Raw genomic sequence first — 19,778 nt, forward strand, 5'->3', positions numbered from 1 at the left:
GATGTTACGTCCTGCAGTATTATATTATGATGATGTTACACCTTGTAGTATTACATTACGATGACGTTACGCTTCGCAGTATTAAGTTACGACATTGTTGTACTCTATAGTATTACATTACGGTGATATTACGCTTAGTATTGTACGTTGAACTTCTCGTAAGGTAATTGACATCAGTCCAAGTAAAAGATTATTTGGAGATTATAAGGATTATGCTATTTCACAAGTGATGATTAAATTCGTGAAGGTGAAAGGGGAAGCAAGTCAAAGAAAATAAATATTCGTTAAAGTTTGGCATTTTGGAGTAAAATACAGCCCGAGCTAAAATACCCGGTATTTATAGACTAGTGCCATACAAGGTACTACATGACCTTTTACCCACATAATATGAGGCACCCGGATAATGAAGGTTAACAATATTTATAATTCAGGCAGAGGAACATAAGCTTTTTGAGTTATATTCAATAGTAACAAGGTATGTACGATTGCTTACACCCATTTCAGTTATGCCCTATAGGGGCTAACATGTATAGTTAAGAGTAGGACGGGATATCAAGATCCGGCTGGGTTTAGGGTAACCCAAATTGGTAAATCGATTGCTTGTGTTAGTTGACATTGCCGAAGGATAGGGCAAATATGCTAATAGATCTCCTTGTGAGACACCCAGATGGTGTACTCTAGAATATTACAATTAGACGTGAATACTAGCATGATCAAAAAAAAAAATCAGATGATAGGCACTGAAAGCCTGGAAGGGATAAAAATTACCTTAGTGTGACTCTCATACCTAGTAGAGCTAGGACATTGAGCAACCCGAATAGCCGATGAATAAAGCAAGGAGAGCTATGAGCGAAAGAATGTCGTGTTGAAGTTTTCACAAGAAAAGGGATATGCAGAAATATTAGCAGAGTAATGAGAAGAGAGATAATGAAACATTATGAATAAGGTGTGATACATGGATGAAAACGGTAGAGTGTTACAAAACCTATAGTCAAATGAAGAAAGAGACGAAACATGATGCGACTTAAGACAACAAAAGAGTATAGGCCATACAGTCACATCCTCATTTCGAGAAATAAGTTCGCGATTATAACGTGATTAACAGAAGGCAACGTTAGACCCTAGAGTAATAGAAATCAGTATGGACTGGTGAATAAGATAAACTAAATATGAACTGAGTGATTTGATAATAGTCGGCATCATGAGAATTTCAGATTGCATTCCGGCAATAATAGAATAGACAACAGAAGATGATCCATGATGAATTCAGAGAATGGTCATTCAGGGAGACGCTTCCCTAAAGCAAGCAAGGTGATCAAAGTTAAGCTTAAGAGGTTGTATGTGCCAATTACACTAAGTGTCACCATCGCGAGCGAGGGATTTGTTATCCTTGGTACAGAAGGATTACCGCAAGGCGAGTAAGGGTCATTGATAATGTGAAAGGACGCCAAAGATGAAGAGGAAAAACATCTATAGGCAGGTCGTCAGAGCTCCAAGTCTTAGTAACTACCCTAAAGGGGGGAATATGGAATAATAAAGGAAGAATGCGATAAAAAATGAGAAAGGGATGAGGTTGTACTTATCCAAAAGGAAGTAAGGGTTCCTGCACGGGATGCTATTGATAGATAAGGAGCTAGTACGTAAGGTAAGTTAAGACAAGGAAATAACCCCCCAAAAAAGATTACGTGGAATATGGATATGAGAACAGGCCAACGAATAGTTAGTAGTTAATTCAAGAAGAACCTAGTCATGACTAGACAAAAGGTTTCAGACAAATCAATAGATCGTGCAAGATAAATAGAGTGAACCCCAACATGGGCAAATCAGCCTCATAGTATGACATTATAGTACATGACATATATTCATATGTGGAAGTTAAAAAGGTACCAGACGAGCACTACAGGAATAAAAGAGAGTGCCACTAGGAAGACAGTCAAAATATCAGTTCAGAAGCAACCCCACAAGCTCCAGGGCGTGGAGGTAAGTAACTACGGATAAGTATAGGCAACGAAGGACATCAGGAGGTCCGTCGAGTATACAATGTAATAAGCCCACAGATTTACAAGAGTCAGAGGGTCCTCCCTAAGTACTACAATGGAAGACTAGCTGAGGAAATAAGGAAGAAGGCTTCAACCTAAACATAGTAACTCGAAGGAGAAATGGTCATGTAAAAGCAGTCTCACAACAAAAATTGTATGCCCTCCAAAAGAAAGTGGCACCTACCGTGGCTAATGAACGGGGAGAAAGATCGAACGTAATATTCGAGACTATATGAGTTGCACAAAAATTCTGGCATGTGTGGAAACTAGGATAAGTTAAGTATGCATGCAACAAGGGGCAAAAAGACCAGGAAAAGTAATTGCATACATTTAAAGAAAGCTAAGATGGAACAAAAGGAATTATTCAATCAATGATCCAGAGTTAGTACATTATGGATACACTCAAGATTTTGGAGCATTATCCATGCAGCATAGATGTTGACAATCATACAACCATGGAAGACTCCGGTATAAGTTAAAAGAAAGAATTAAGCCCAGGGCATAGACAAATGATTAAATTGTTATAAGATTGTATCATGGATATTCCATAACGCCCATGAGAGGCTAAGGTAATAACTAATACCATGAACCACGGATTGGGAGATAAATTAAGCCGATATAAAGGCTGATCAGAAGGAGGAGGAAACTAAAAAGTTACATCAACAAAGTAAATAAGGAATCTGATTATTAGACTCAGAAAATTATAAACCTCGTGTGAGAACATTACAGGATCACTCTTAATATTAGAGGTACAAGAGATATAGTATAACAACCACATTCTATAACAACTCTACAATAAAGCTAGTTAGAAAAGTACCAGCCTCATAAACGTTAGTACGAAGCTCCCACCGGATTGTGTATGCACCAGAGGTACAAGTATTATAAAGGAGCTTCAAGTTATGCACGTGGATTATACCTATGTGGAAGGGAGGTCATGAAAGAGATAGAATATGCGATGTGAGATTTTAAGGTAAGTAAGGTAAAGGTGAACAACATACGAGATACGCAAAGGCAGAAGATGTAAATAGTCCATACTTCGGATAAAAGGCTAGAAGCGCTAGGATTCAATATTGATAGAGGCATCGTTAGTGATGTATCTTCCAACCTATGGTTTCTAGGTATTGAGAAGGTTAATTAAGAGAGTAATGAAGAGTTAGATATGATGTGATGTCTCGCTTGATATTCCAAAATGACATAAGGAAATCTATGATGCAAGAAATTTGAAAAAAGGCTGCGAGTAGTATAAATAGATATATGTAGGATGCAAGCTAAAGTATAGTAAAACGACAAGGTTGTATGAAGACAGGAATAAGAAGGGTGAGTGAGAAGGTGACGAGAAACGAATAAGTTCTCGAGATTAAACCTATGAAAACAAGAGAGATGATGATTTCTCGAAGTTATAGAAAGCTCTGTATAGCCTGAATAAACTCAAAGGAGTTACTCATCATAAGTAGCATTTAAATGAGATGGAATGCTGCCCTGATAGGAGAATAAGGGTGTAATTCTGGTAGATAAATGATGATGTTTGGGCCTTCGATTAAGTAATGATTTGAAGAATGGGAATTCATGAATTGTAAGGGACTAAATACCCATATAAGGTAAGTCACTTTGGGATGCTATAAAGTACGATCATGGAAGTATAGTATCATCCCTAGGTGAATCAATCTAATTACTCCAGATGTCCCTGATGAGATGCGAGCTCTAGCGGTGGTGTTACATAAAAGATCAAGTTATCAGTGGTAGATGATGAATCAATATTAAGGTGAATCAACAGTAGATGGATAAAATTTCAACAGTATGGGATGAGATTAGACCATCAGTCTTAAGGATAAGCAATGAGGGTAACCTGGAGTTTGTTTTAGACCTCAGTAACGATAAATTGAAGTAAGAATTATGGTATGGTATGACCTATGTAGATGCAGTAAAGTTATACGAATGGATAACCAGATCTATGAAATAAGATATGGCCATATTCGCAAGTTCTACAAACTATCGAGCAAAGAACTTATGTACACCTATAGATGCCCAGAGAGGCATCATATTAAGCCTTGTACATGTTTACAAAGTAAGGCCTAGAGATTGATAAAAAGATAAAAGGAAAAAGGAAAGATGAATCGCATAAGCGCACTTACAAAGGAGGGTCATACAGGCTGCATGACAGGAGGTAGCAGCAGTTGCGAAATTAGAAAGATTTCGACCACAAGTCATGATATGAGCAAAAAGACTAAAGGGGGCAATACCCTAGACTTTGGATTTATTCACAAAGCAACTGCTTAAATGTCAAGGAGAGTATTAAGGTAATCACAAGAGCTATAAGTTATGAAAATGATAAGAGCATCAGTCAACATTCGAGGACGAATGTTCGAAAGGGGGGGAATGATGTTACACCCTGCAATATTACGATTATGTTACATTACGATGATGTTACGCTTCGCAGTATTAAGTTATGAAAATGTTGAACCCTGCAGTATTACATTACGGTGATGTTACGCTTTGCAGTATTAAGTTACGATGATGTTGCACCCTGTAGTATTGTACGTTGAATTTCTCGTAAGGTAATTGACATCAGTCCAAGTAAAAGATTATTTAGAGATTATAAGGATTATGCTATGAGTAAATTTGTGAAGGTGAAAGGGGAAGGAAGTCAAAGAAAATGAGTTTTCGTCAAGTTTGGCATTTTGGAGTAAAATACGGCCCGAGCTAAAATACCCGGTATTTATGGACTAGTGCCATACAAGGTACTACATGACCATACTAGTAAGGTGCACAAGGTATGTTAAAAGTGAGTAGTATTTTAAGTAAGTGGAGATAATTCTTAATTATGTGGGTAATTGGTTAATTATTGGGTAATGGGACATTACCTAGTTAATTAATAATTAGTGGTGGATTAATTAAAATCTTTGGGTAAAGACTAAGGTATTTGGATAAGTTCAAGAGGCAAGAAACGTAGCAGCCCCTTATATTTAAATTAGTAACTCATTAGTCATTTAAGGTAGATGTGACCTTGAGGAATTTGGTGACAAAATTATTCCTAAAGTGGGCCACTTCATAAGGCATTTTAAGACTTAATAAGTCTTTCATCAATAAGGTTAGTCTTAAAAAATTCAAATAAAAACAATACATCTCCTTACCTTATCAAAGATGGATTCTAATATTGCTAAATAACGAATTGAAGACCTTAAAGACTCCAACAATTCTATATGGATTTAAGGCAACAGAAGAAGCTTCAATACGAATTTTTCCATACTTCGATCCGACGTTATGTGAATTGTCGCAATTGACATGTGTTAGAGGGGTTGTCAAGAGAATCGACCCAGGTATGTTAAGGTCATCCCTTCTTTCTTTTGGCATGATCCATACGATACAAATGAAACGATCAAAATACTCAACTTTCATAAATGACTCTATTCATAGAAATACTAGGGGTGCCTATATTCTTGATTCCCCATGTGTCATATTATTCTATCATCTGTTCATGGGTCTAAAAAAATACGAAAGTTGAAAAGAGTTCACTTTATGATATTACTCAAAGGCAAAATGGTCTTATGATATTCCGAAAGATTTTATTAACGTACTTTTCATGCATTGCATTCATGTACATTGACCCATGACCAGATAGAGTTATATATGAATATATATGTATATATATATATATATATATATATATATATATATATATATATATATGGGATGTGGGAAAGGTTATGGCATTATATACGCACCACCTGATAAGCTGGTATACGTTGATGATTTTGCCCACAGTGGCCAAGATGTCACGACCCTGGTTCACCAATTGTGAACCTGTCATGCCGGCACCCAGTCTTCGCGACTAGGTAAGCCTAACACATTGCGGAATTTAACAATTCGAAGTAAAAACAGTAAACAAACACTAAATAGAAAAGGAAGTGTATAACGATGATGCTTGGCACATACACTGAATACACATCTCCTGAAAGTAACATCCCAAAAAACGGAATCCCACGGGCAACACAAGTTACAAGAAGTCTAACACTGCTCTAGTCACCAGAATTTGTCTAATACAAAGAGAGGAATCGAAATAACAGCTAACAACTAGGGATGGAATGAGAAGGAGACTTTGCGGATCTGCGGACGTAGCAGATGTATACCTCAAGTCTCCAATAATGCTCCCTGACAGCTACTGGTGGTATGCCTGCTCAGATGTACCTGGATCTGCACGACAAAAGTGTGCAGAAGAGTAGCATGAGTACACTACAGCGGTACTCAGTAAGTGTCAAGCCTAACCTCGGTTGGGTAGTGACGAGGAAGGTCGGGGCCCTACTGAGGTTATATAAAAAATAAATATGTCAGGATAAGATAAGCAATGCAATTGAGAACCTATAGTAAGAATCTATGCAGGATAATAAGAGTACAAAACGGAAACAATGATGAAAACAAACCATAAGGAAAGTAACCGGGGATCTCTAAGTATCCCGAGGATCTCTTAGTATCCTCGTCATGTACTATGGATCTCTTGGTATCTCGAGGATCTCTTAGTATCCTTAATATAAGTCAGGGATCTCTTGGTATCCCGAGGATCTCTTGGTATCCTCAATATCAACCAGAGGTCTCTTGGTATCCCGAGGATCTCTTGGTATCCTCAATATATGTGTCGGGGATCTCCCAGGACTCTAACCCGTAGTCCCAAAGTAAATGTACAAGGGGAATCTCCCGGGAATCTAACCCGTAGTCCCAAAGTAAAAGACAGAGCAGCAACACAAGAATATTAAATTAAACGCTAATTTCGTACAAAGTAAACATGTACTTCTAGCCCAACATGCTTCACGTAATGCAATTCAGGGAATTTAAGCAAATAGGCAATTAAGTCAACTAAACATGCCTTTCTAGACTAGCAACATGCTGAATTCACAAGTAGCATAAAACAAGGAAAGAACTCAATTGAAATACTTAAGGAAAAATCGGATTTTCAATAACTAGCTCAAGTGCGCGCTCGTCACCTCACGTACAGGGCATTTCAATTATCAAATATAGCACATCCTAAGGGGAAAGGTCCCCCACACAAGGTTAGACAAGCCACTTACCTCGAACCGGTACAAAAATCGCTAAGAAACAATGCCCTTGCCACGAGTATCCGACTCCGAGTGGCCCAAATCTATTCAAACCAATTACATATTGTAAATAACATCGCAAGTAACTAGTTCCACTATTAAAATCAAAGTTAAGGCGCGAAAATAGGTAAAATGACCAAAATGCCCCTCAGGACAACGTCTCGGAATCGAATAAAATTTACATTTCCATAAACCTCGTTCTCTCACAAGTCTAACCATACCAAATTTATCCAATTCAGACACCATTTGGTCCTTCAAATCTTCATTTTATATTTTTGAAAGATTCCACAATTTTTTCCCCAAATTCTATCTCAAATCACTAATTAAATTATGAATTCATTGGTATATTCATATATTCTAACCAAATCTGAGTTAGAATCACTTACCCCGACCAATTTCTTGAAAAACCTTCGAAAAATCGCCAAAATCCGAGCTCTATAGGTCAAAATATCAAATAAAACCCAAAACCTCGTATTTATAGAGTACCCCTCGGATTCCGACAGTGCTGACCGCACAAAAATGACCGCGGTCTGCGCCCAGGGAGTGCTGACCGCACAAAAATGGTCGCGGCCGCACAACAATTTGACTGCAGTGACAGGCTTCACTATTTAGGCCGTAACTTTCTCTACAAATGTCCAAATACCTTTATAATATGTTTCTGAAAACTAGATTCAAAGCTCTACAACTTTCGTTTTTGAGTCACCTCAAAATTCCGTGTTGATCAAAAGATATGAGCTTCCGAAGTAGAACCAGCAGCCTGCAGATCTTCCCGGGCGCGGCCGCGTACCCAGCGCGAAAAGGAGCGCGGTCCGCGTCTCCACTGCTGCCACCTCCATTTTTCTAAGTTCCGGGGTGTCCGTATTTGCTCAAAACTTACCCGAAACACACCCGAGGCCCCCATACCTCAACCTAAAGAACCAACGCATCCTAAAACATTATGCAAACTTGTTCCAATCTTCAAAACACCTCGACTAACACTAAAATCATCGAATTACATCAACTTTAAGCCTAAGTTCTTTTAGAAACTTCAAAACACACATTCGATCAAAAACCCGACCAAAACATGTCCGAATGACTTGAAATTTTGCACGCATATCCTAAATCATCTAACGATGCTACAACAACTTCCGGAATTCCGTTCCGACCCTTTGATCAAAATTTAACCTATCAACCGGAATTTGTCAAAATACTAACTTTCGGCATTTCTAGCCTAAATGAGCTACGGACTTCCAAAATATATTCCGAACACGCTCCCAACCCCGAAATCACCTAACGGAGCTAACGGAACCATCATATTTCCATTTCGAGGCCATCTTCACACTGTTCCGATTACAGACCATTTTTTTCAGCACTTAAGCTCTTATTTAGGGACTGAGTGTCCCAAAACACTCCGAATCCCAACACCGAACATCCCGGCAAAATAGAATAGTAGAAATGAACTTAGGGGAAGCAGTTAATGGGGAGACGGGGCATAAATTCCAAAGACGACCGGTTGGGTCGTCACATCCTCCTACACTTAAACATTTGTTCGTCCTCGAACGAGCATAGAGAACATACATGAAGTAGCAAAAAGATGAGGGTATCGGCTGCGCATATCCCGCACGGTCTCCCAAGTCGCCTCCTTGGCCGGCTGACCCCGCCACTGAACCTTTACTGAAGTTATATCCTTTGACCTGAGATTTCGGACTTGCCTGTCTAATATTGCCACTAGCTCCTCAACATTGGATAGATCCTTGTCCAGCCGGACTGAACTGAAATCCAACACGTGCGACAGGTCACCGTGATACCTCCGGAGCATCGATACATGAAATACTGGATGCACTCCTGCCAATCTGGGAGGTAAGGCAAGCTCATAAGCAACCCCCCCCAACTCGCCTCAATATCCCAAAAGGGCCAATAAACCTCAGACTCAACTTCCCTTTCTTCCCAAATCTCATAACGCCCTTCATAGGCGAAACCCAAAGCAGAACCCGCTCACCAACCATATAGGAAACATCAGGAACTTTCCTGTCCGCGTAACTCTTCTATCTGGACTGGGCTGTATGGAGTCTGTCTTGAATCACCTTAACCTTTTCCAAGGCACCATGAACTAAGTCCGTGCCCAATAATCTAGCCTCGCCCGGCTCAAACCAACCCACCGGAGATCTACATCGTCTCCGATATAAAGCCTCATACGGTGCCATCTGCATACTGGACTGATAGCTGTTGTTGTAAGCAAACTCTGCCAATGTCAAGAACTGATCACAAGATCCTCCAAACTCAATCACACACGCGTAGAGCATATCCTCAAGAATCTGAATAGTACGCTCGGACTATCCGTCCGTCTGAGGGTGAAATGTTGTACTCAACTCTACCCAAGTACCTAACTCATGATGAACGACTCTCCAGAACCGTGATGTGAACTGAGTACCTCTATCTGAAATGATGGAAACCGGGATACCATGCAGACGAACAATCTCCAGGATATAGATCTCCACCAACCGTCTGAGGAATAAGTAGTACACACAGGAATAAAGTGAGCGGACTTGGTCAGCCGATCTACAATCACCCAAATAGCATCGAACCTTCTCAAAGTCCGTGGGAGCCCAACTACAAAGTCTATGGTGATCCGCTCCCTGATACGGTCAAACAAAGAAGACCGAGAAACCACACAAGCTAGGACTCGACTGGGCTTCGAAAGGTCCAATCTCACAAACTGGCTGACTAAGGCCTGAACATCCATTGCCATAAGTCTCTCTACACTGCTTCTACTTTCTTTATATCCATACGAATACCCTCACTCGATACCACATGGCCTAAGAATGCCACGGAATACAACCAGAACTCACATTTCGAGAACTTAGCATATAACTTCTTCTCTCTCAAAGTCTGAAGCACAGTTCCCAGGTGTTTCTCATGATCTTCCCGACTCCGGGAATACACCAGAATATCATCAATAAAGACAATGACGAATGAGTCAAGATATGGCCGGAACACACTGTGCATCAAATGCATAAAGGCTGCTGGGGCGTTGGTCAGCCCAAATGACATAACAAGGAACTCGTAATGGCCATACCGAGTCCTGAAAGCACTCTTCGGGATATCCGGATTCCCGAATATTCAACTTATGGAAACCTGAGCGCATGTCAATCTTAGAAAACATCTGTGCGCCCTGAAGCTGGTCAAATAAATCATCAATACGAGGCAAAGGATAATGGTTCTTCACTGTAGCTTTGTTCAACTGTCGATAATCAATACCCATACGCATAGAAGCACCCTTTTTTTTTCTTTACCACCAAAACAGGAGCACCCCAAGGCGATACACTAGGCCGAATAAAACCTTTATCAAGCAAATTCCTGTAACTGATCCTTCAACTTAACTGAAGGTTTCACCTCATCCTTAGTCCATAACCTTAGGACAGGACCCAAACTTCAAAATCTGCCATTCGTCATAGGATACGAATTCCACATCATCACACTGCATTAGTCTTATTTCAACACACTTAAACTTTTAATAATGCTTAAATACTTCGAAATTATTCCTCTGGGTTGTTACATTCTCCCCCACTTAGGGTCATTCATCCTCAAATACACGACGTAACTTATCTCTTTCTTCGCACATCTTAAGGTCTCAATTTTTCAAACTTCCAAAATTTATTTATTTTTATTTTTTTTTTGAAATTTCGGCAGAGCCTCCCCTGTATTTGGGTCTATCCACCTGCCAGAGTAACACCAAAACAACTACTAACAACACATCCACAACCCAATGAAACACCACAATGTATATATCAATAACACTAATCTCATCATTATAAGCATCGCATTATCATGCTGATATCTGGACATGAAACACATCATCTGTATGCTAATAACCATGTCTCTGGCCATAATAGTTGTTCATAAATCACAACATTGCCAATTAACCTTATGTTAACAATCATCTTATTTCAGACCTCCACTTTACTCACAACGAGGCATTGAGACCTCATAATTACTTAGCCAAATTAACGAGTCACATTTAACGGCACATGGACGCTCATCTCATAGGCTAGAGCTCAACGTTTACAACACAAAAAAAAATGGTTGAATATGAACATAAAATATACAAAAATTGTCAAATAAGCCCAATAGGCATGACTCCCATTTAAAATATAGTACCAAAAATTTTAATTTCATAAAAGGAGAATTTTAAACACATAAACCTTTCACTACCAGGACCTTGTCCTTATATAACATCCACCGCAGCTTGTAGCTCGGTTTAAAATATTTCACATTATATAATTATTTGAGGATATCACCCTCAACTCTGAATCACAAGTATTTGCACATTGTGCCCACTGAATTTTTTTTTCATTTCCTTTCTTTCTTCTTTTCAATAATTTCCGTCAAAGAAAATTACAACATACAATGATAGGGATAGCTATCTCCATATAATAGCCCACCGTGAGTATTCACATAAGTAGATTTCAGGATTACGAAGCTCACTCATGAGTGGAGCATATTAAGAGGACTCGCCTAAATTTTCAAAATCAAATCAAGTTAAGGAAGAAAAAAAATATCATTTTTGTAACAATCAAAATTGTACTTGTAATGACATCATCTGGTATAGTGGCCTCAGCCACACTATAGCAATTATATCAATGGGTCGGGCATCCACCTCTTAGGCGCCATTTGCCCGTTCGTTCTCCATCTCTATCTTGTAGCGTATGTAGATTAGTAACTATAATGGAGTGTGTTGACTGTGTGTTCTGATGAAATAGGTTTCTCCGAAGTTTGGGATAATTCTCATAATGTTTCTAGTATCACTACATTCATAACAACCCATCTAAAGTTCGGCTGCTCATACTGAGTCTGTGCCGGATAACTAGAATAACCATTTAAGGAACCCCATGCTAGTGATGCATTTAAAAGATAATTGTCCCATGAGAGTGCCCTGATTAACTGGAGCACTACGAGTATTCTAAAATTGTTTTCATTTCCCTGGTGATACTGAATGTAGAATCATTATGGACATAGGAACATCGAAAGTCCCCACATCATCCCATACAAATCTCAGCTCCTACTCATATACAAGTTTCAGAGAACTTTTGGATACCACATAAATACACCTCATGCCAAATCTGATATGACACATGACCCACAATTTGATTGTTGATAGTGAACTCTCTTCACTTGGTGCAAAGCCATAAGATACATCTTGATACTCCACAATACTAACCTTTATTGCTCGTATGTCACCATCATGAGACACCCCAAGCCATTCGTTTGGCATATGTCCTTCTTAGGACAGTTATACTCACTTCCTCAAGCATCTCGGTTGCTAGTTGTACCCTTCGCTAGATAGACATCTCATACGTACCACATAGTCCCTATTACCACCAACTATCTTCAGATCTACGTCGACCTTGTGACTCTGCCATTACTGCGACGATTAGGCAATTAAGTAAACCTTCTTAAGACCGTACTTATCAACCAGATGTCAGAACCCATTGCACCCCCCATGTGCACAATTGAATGATCTCTCAATACTTCTGCATTATCGATATGGATGACACGCAGTAACAACAGTTGAGTAAATTCTTGGCTCCCTTATAATCCTTCTGTAGCATCACGAACCATCAGTGCAAAATTGATATTGAGTGCACAATTTCAATACACGAGTGAATGCAAAAAGAACATATGATATAAGCTCCAAACTGAATAAATGACGCACGATAAGAAATGAAATGAAGTGGAATTTTCCTAACGGTTACATAGCCTCTCGTAGATAAGTACAGACGTCTCCGTACCGATCAGCGAGACTCTAATAAACTGGCCTGTGTCCCATGACTCCTATGAACCTAGAGCTCTGATACCAACTTTTCACGACCCTGGTTCACCAATTGTGAGCCTGTCATGCCGGCACCCAGTCTTCGTGACTAGGTAAGCCTAACACATTGCGGAATTTAACAGTTCGAAGTAAAAACAGTAAACAAACACTAAATAGAAAAGGAAGTGTATAACGATGTCGCTTGGCACATACACTGAATACACAACTCCTGAAAGTAACATCCCAAAACCCGGAATCCCACGGGCAACACAAGTTACAAGAAGTCTAACACTGCTCTAGTCACCAGAATTTGTCTAATACAAAGAGAGGAATCGAAATAACAGCTAACAACTAGGGATGGAATGAGAAGGAGACTTTGCGGATCTGCGGACGTAGCAGATGTATACCTCAAGTCTCCAATAATGCTCCCTGACAGCTACTGGCGGTATGCCTGCTCAGATGTACCTGGATCTGCACAACAAAAGTGTGCAGAAGAGTAGCATGAGTACACCACAGCGGTACTCAGTAAGTGTCAAGCCTAACCACAGTTGGGTAGTGACGAGGAAGGTCGGGGCCCTACTGAGGTTATATAAAAAATAAAGATGTCAGGATAAGATAAGCAATGCAATTGAGAACCTATAGTAAGAATCTATGCAGGATAATAAAAGTACACTAACGGAAACAATGATGAAAACAAACCATAAGGAAAGTAACCGGGGATCTCTAAGTATCCCGAGGATCTCTTAGTATCCTCGTCATGTACTAGGGATCTCTTGGTATCTCGAGGATCTCTTAGTATCCTTAATATAATCCAGGGATCTCTTGGTATCCCGAGGATCTCCTTGTATCCTCACTATCAACCAGAGGTCTCTTGGTATCCCGAGGATCTCTTGGTATCCTCAATATATGTGCCGGGGATCTCCCGGGACTCTAACCCGTAGTCCCAAAGTAAATGTGCAAGGGGAATCTAACCCGTAGTCCCAAAGTAAAACACAGAGCAACAACACAAGAATATTAAATTAAATGCTACCAAGTAAACATTTACTTCTAGCCCAACATGCTTCATGTAATGCAATTCAAGAAATTTAAGCAAATAGGCAATTAAGTCAACTAAACATGCCTTTCTAGACTAGCAACATGCTGAATTCACAAGTAGCATAAAACAAGGAAAGAACTCAATTGAAATACTTAAGGAAAAACCGTATTTTCAACAATTAGCTCAAGTGCGCGCTCGTCACCTCACGTATGGGGCATTTCAATTATCAAATATAGCACATCCTAAGGGGAAAGGTCCCCCACACAAGGTTAGACAAGCCACTTACCTCGAACCGGTACAAAAATCGCTAAGAAACAATGCCCTTGCCACGAGTATCCGACTCCGAGTGGCCCAAATCTATTCAAACCAATTACATATTGTAAATAACATCGCAAGTAACTAGTTCCACTATTAAAATCAAAGCTAAGGCGCGAAAATAGGTAAAATGACCAAAATGCCCCTCAGGCCAACATCTCGGAATCGAATAAAATTTACATTTCCAGAAACCTCGTACTCTCACGAGTCTAACCATACCAAATTTATCCAATTCCGACACCATTTGGTCGTTCAAATCTTCATTTTATATTTTTGAAAGATTCCACAATTTTCTTCCCAAATTCTATCTCAAATCACTAATTAAATGATGAATTCAATGATATATTCATATATTCTAGCCAAATCTGAGTTAGAATCACTTACCCCGACCAATTTCTTGAAAAATCTTCGAAAAATCGCCAAAATCCGAGCTCTATAGGTCAAAATATCAAATAAAACCCAAAACCTCGTATTTATAGAGTACCCCTCGGATTCCGACAGTGCTGACCGCACAAAAATGACCGCGGTCCGCGCCTAGGGAGTGCTGACCGCACAAAAATGGTCGCGGCCGCGCAGCAATTTGACTGCAGTGACAGGCTTCACTATTTAGGCCGTAACTTTCTCTACAAATGTCCAAATGTCTATTATAATATGTTTCTGAAAACTAGATTCAAAGCTCTACAACTTTCGTTTATGAATCACCTCAAAATTCCATGTTGATCAAAACATATGAGCTTCCGAAGTAGAACCAGCAGCCTGCAGATCTTCCCGGGCGCGGCCGCGCGCCCAGCGCGAAAAGGAGCGCGGTCCGCGTCTCCACTGCTGCCACCTCCATTTTTCTAAGTTCCGGGGTGTCCGTACTTGCTCAAAACTCACCCGAAACACACCCGAGGTCCCCCGGACCTCAACCAAAAGCACCAACGCATCCTAAAACATTATGCAAACTTGTTCCAATCATCAAAACACCTCCACTAACACTAAAATCATCGAATTACATCAACTTCAAGCCTAAGTTCTTTTAGAAACTTCAAAACATACATTCGATCAAAAACCCGACTAAAACATGTCCGAATGACTTGAAATTTTGCACGCATATCCTAAATCATATAACGAAGCTGTAACTACTTCCGGAATTCCGTTCCGACCCTTGGATAGAAATTTAACTTATCAGCCGAAATTTGTCAAAATACTAACTTTCGGCATTTCTAGCCTAAATGAGCTACGGACTTCCAAAATATATTCCGAACACGCTCCCAACCCTGAAATCACCTAACGAAGCTAATGGAACCATCAGATTTCCATTCCGAGGCCATCTTCACACTGTTCCGATTACAGACCATTATTTTCAACACTTAAGCTCTTATTTAGGGACTAAGTGTCCCAAAACACTCCGAATCCCAACACCAAACGTCCCGGCAAAATAGAATAGCAGAAATGAACTTAGGGGAAGCAGTTAATGGGGAGACGAGGCATAAATTCCAAAGGCGACCGGCTGGGTCATCACACAAGATGATATGATAGGATGCCCTCAAAGGCTGATGATGTTATGAAACATGTACCTATGCACGACATGACATTCATACTCATATGCATGATACTATAATTATTTCATGATTTACAAAGTTATTCAGACTTACAGGTGGAGACATTTACTCTATATTTCCTCCATGTCTATTATGTACTTATTTATGTGTCCTACATACTCAGTATGTTATTTGTAATGAAGTCCCTTTTTACTTGGGGACTCTGCGTTTCATGCCCGCAGGTCCCGATAGATAGGTCGAGAGCCCTCCAAGTAGTCTATCAGCTCATCGGAGATGTTGGTGCGCTCCATTTGCTTCGGAGTTGCTTGTTTGGTTAGTATAAGTTAGATGTGTATTGTTTGGTATGGCGGGACTCTGTCTTGACCTTTATGAAAATTATGTATTCTTAGAGGCTTATAGACAGATGTCATGTACGTAAAAAATTGTATGACCTTGTCGGCCTATGTTCAGTGTTCAAGTGGTTATTTTTATCTTAGAGGCCCATATGTCTTATGTATAAGTTGGCATTTCCTGTTGTATTCTACCTATTTTATAGCAGCCTCTCCGACTTATTATTCATGATAGTATGGCATGAAAAGATACGTTATATTGGTACTCGGTTGAGTGAGGTACTAGGTGCCTGTCGCGGCCCATTGGTTTGGGTCGTGACATTTGTGTGTGTTGATGTTGGGCCAGTCTGGAGGACTGGGCCCATATGTCTGAGGCGTTGATTGTGTGAGAACGTGCTTCTGGATTTTTATATGTTTGGTAGTGTCCCTATTAGTAGAAGTGATGACCGGATGGCTATGTGATGAGTATGATGTGACTATGAGATGTGTTCATATGATTTGAATGTGACGAGAAGGGTCTGCTTGATGATAGAAAGAACTATTTGGTGCTTGATTTCCATCTTGATTTGATGTATAGCCCAAGTTATGGGTGTGTGAAGGATCTTTTCATGTTGTCTAGTTTTGGAGTAGAGTAGATTTTATTTTACGATATGAGTTCAGACTAGGGAAGATTAATCACTTGTGTGATGTTTACGATGGTGGAAAGGAATAAAGAGATGTTAGTTTGAGGCAAAGCAGGCGGGTTATCTCCTGTGGAGTGTTATGAAGTTGTGTGATCCCTATGTTGTTTTGTAGCGAGATCTCTATTACCAGGGAAATATATGTGTGTTATTGCAATTTGAGCTTGGGTCCCTTATGGGAGTGGGCTTGTCTGTTACGAGGATGAATGTGAGAATTGCAGATGATTTGAAGTACTAGATGGTTGGTGTTGCACGAGTTTATGAAGGATTTACTTTAACCTCACCATGGTATTATGGCATTAGTAGAGTATGGGCATTGTGAGTTATGTGTGTTTTGACCTATGGCTTTGAGCCAAGTGGGGGAGTCCGCTATTGATTAGTTGATGTCACGGTTATGTGTTGTATTGATTTCAGTTTGAGGTATACTAGTGAATCAGTTGTGGCTTGCAGGGGTTGAGATCGAGGATGGCTTGAGTAAAGGAAATTTTAATAAAGGTTATGTTATGCTTTATGGGTGTATGAGAATCACGGAATGACTTGAGTTGTTATTGGTGAAGGATGTACGGTGCATAGAGCAGGAGTTTATTTGGTTGCATTAAGGTGGGGTTACTTCCATAGGTGTTGTTGTTCTAACGGGGCATGGGTCGTTCGGTTCATTTGATTAGTTTAATTGAAACCTAAGTAGAGTGGATGATTCCCGAGAATAGTTTTGAAGGATTCAAGATTTACATGTTGTAAATGGAGATCTTCAATATGTATATTTGGCTAGGAACGGGGGTTTACATTGGAGGGTGTCAAGACTTGTGGCATTTCTATATCAATTATGGGATTCTACATATCAGTATTAGGAAGGTGAAAGTAATGGCTTTAGATTCACAGGAAGTCTCTTCAGGGTAAGTACTTTGGATGTTGTGCTTTTGGGGATAGTTAAAAGAGTATTCGGTGGCTTATGAGCCTTAGATAGTGTGGTTTTATGCTTGGGTCTCGTGTGGTGAGTCTTGATTGAGGATTGCAGTATTATGGCAAGGAGAAGTATCAATGCGAAGGTAATGCAGAAGAAACTTGGATAAATAAGACAGCTTGGTAATAGGTCAGATCGTCATGGTAAGGGATATGATTAGTTCTTTGGGTGCTTATGAGGTAATGAGTTTCTATAGGTGTTTCGCGGCAATGCTCTTGGGTTTTTGGTGACCTGCGTAGCTTGGTTGAGTTAGAGGAATTTAGTACTGACGGTTTGGTTTTGTGCAAATGGGATTCGAAGAGCTCTCGATAGTTTTGTTACGCCCCGCAATATTACGTCGATAGTACACTTTACAATATTAAGTTATGATAGTGTTGCATCCAGCAATATTACTTACGGTGGTTTCATGCTTTGCAGTATTAAGTTACAACAATGTTGAACCTTATAGTATTGTACGTTGGATTTGTCGTAAGGTAATTGACATCAGTCCAAGTAAAAGATTATTTGGAGATTATAAAGATTACGCTATTTATACAAGCGATAAATAAGTGTTATGAAGGATAAAGGTGCACACGGATTAAAGAAAACAAGTTTCATTGAAAGCGGACAATTTGAAATAAAATACGGGTCGAGCGATAATACCCAATAATTATGAACTAGTACCATGCAAAGTGTCATGTGACCACGGTAGTATAATATATAAAGTATATATGAAGTATTTTAAAAATAAATAGAATTTTAAGTAATTTGTGGTAATTTTTAAATTATGCGAGTAATTGATTAATTACCGGGTAATAGGACATTACCCGGTTAACTAATAAGTGGATAAAGAATTTATAATTATCCCCCTCAAAACGTGGCAAAAGGCCACAAAGTGAAGGTATGACTCTTGCTATCCATGACTAGGTGGCAATTGGTGGCAAAGAAGGAGGTGCATTATCATAATTAATATAACATCTTCCATCAGAATTTAAAAACTTTACAAAGACTAAAGGATTGTCATCTTGGAGTCAAAAGAGACGATAGCCTCCATGGAAACAGAACCATCTTCAAATTTCTTTTCAACAAAAACTAATTTCTGATTGAAAGCTAATTTCGCATGATCTTCACCTAATTTCTGTTATAGCTAATTTCAAGCTTCTAAAAGAGTACGATGCATTCTTCGCCAGAAATATTACACGGAATTTTCCCTACTCCAGGTATGTTAAGGCCTTCCCTTATTTCTTTTGGTATGGTCCAAATTATATTAAAGAAACGAGCAAATACACAATGTCCATAAATTACTCTATTCATAGAATTATTAGGGTGTCTATATTCTTGATTCCCCATGAAAATTATTATTAATTTCTGTTCATGGGTCTCAGAATAATACGCAGTTGGAAAAGTTTATACGGAAGGAATATTGAGATTATTATGTATTTTCGTGTATTTCACTCATTTATACATGTGCATTGACCCATGACTAGATGACATTATATACGCGTATATATGTAAATATGTGTATATGGGATATGGGAAAAGATTGGCGTTATATACGCACCACCACCTGATCAGCTGATATAAGATGATGATATTGCCCACAATGTCTGATATGATATGATGGGATGCCCTCAGAGGCTGATGATGTTATGAAACATGTATCTATGCACGACATGACATTCATACTCATATGCATGATGCTAAAAGTAATTTTTGATTTACAAAGTCATTTAGACTTTCAGGTTGAGTCATGTACTCTATATTTCTTCTATGTCTCTTATATATTTATTTATGTGCCTTACATACTCGGTACATTATTCGTACTGACGTCTCTTTTTTCTTGGAGACACTGCGTTTCATGCCCGCAGGTCCAGATAGATGGGTCGAGAGCCCTCCAAATAGGCTATCAGCTCAGTTGAAGATGTTGGTGCGCTCCATTTGCTTCGGAGTTGCATGTTTGGTTAATATGATTTAGACTTATATCGTTTGGTATGGCGGGACTCTATCCCGACCTTTTTGA

The sequence above is a fragment of the Nicotiana sylvestris genome, chromosome 8 (genome assembly GCF_000393655.2).
Source record: "Nicotiana sylvestris chromosome 8, ASM39365v2, whole genome shotgun sequence".
In the NCBI taxonomy this organism is placed as follows: Eukaryota; Viridiplantae; Streptophyta; class Magnoliopsida; order Solanales; family Solanaceae; genus Nicotiana; species Nicotiana sylvestris.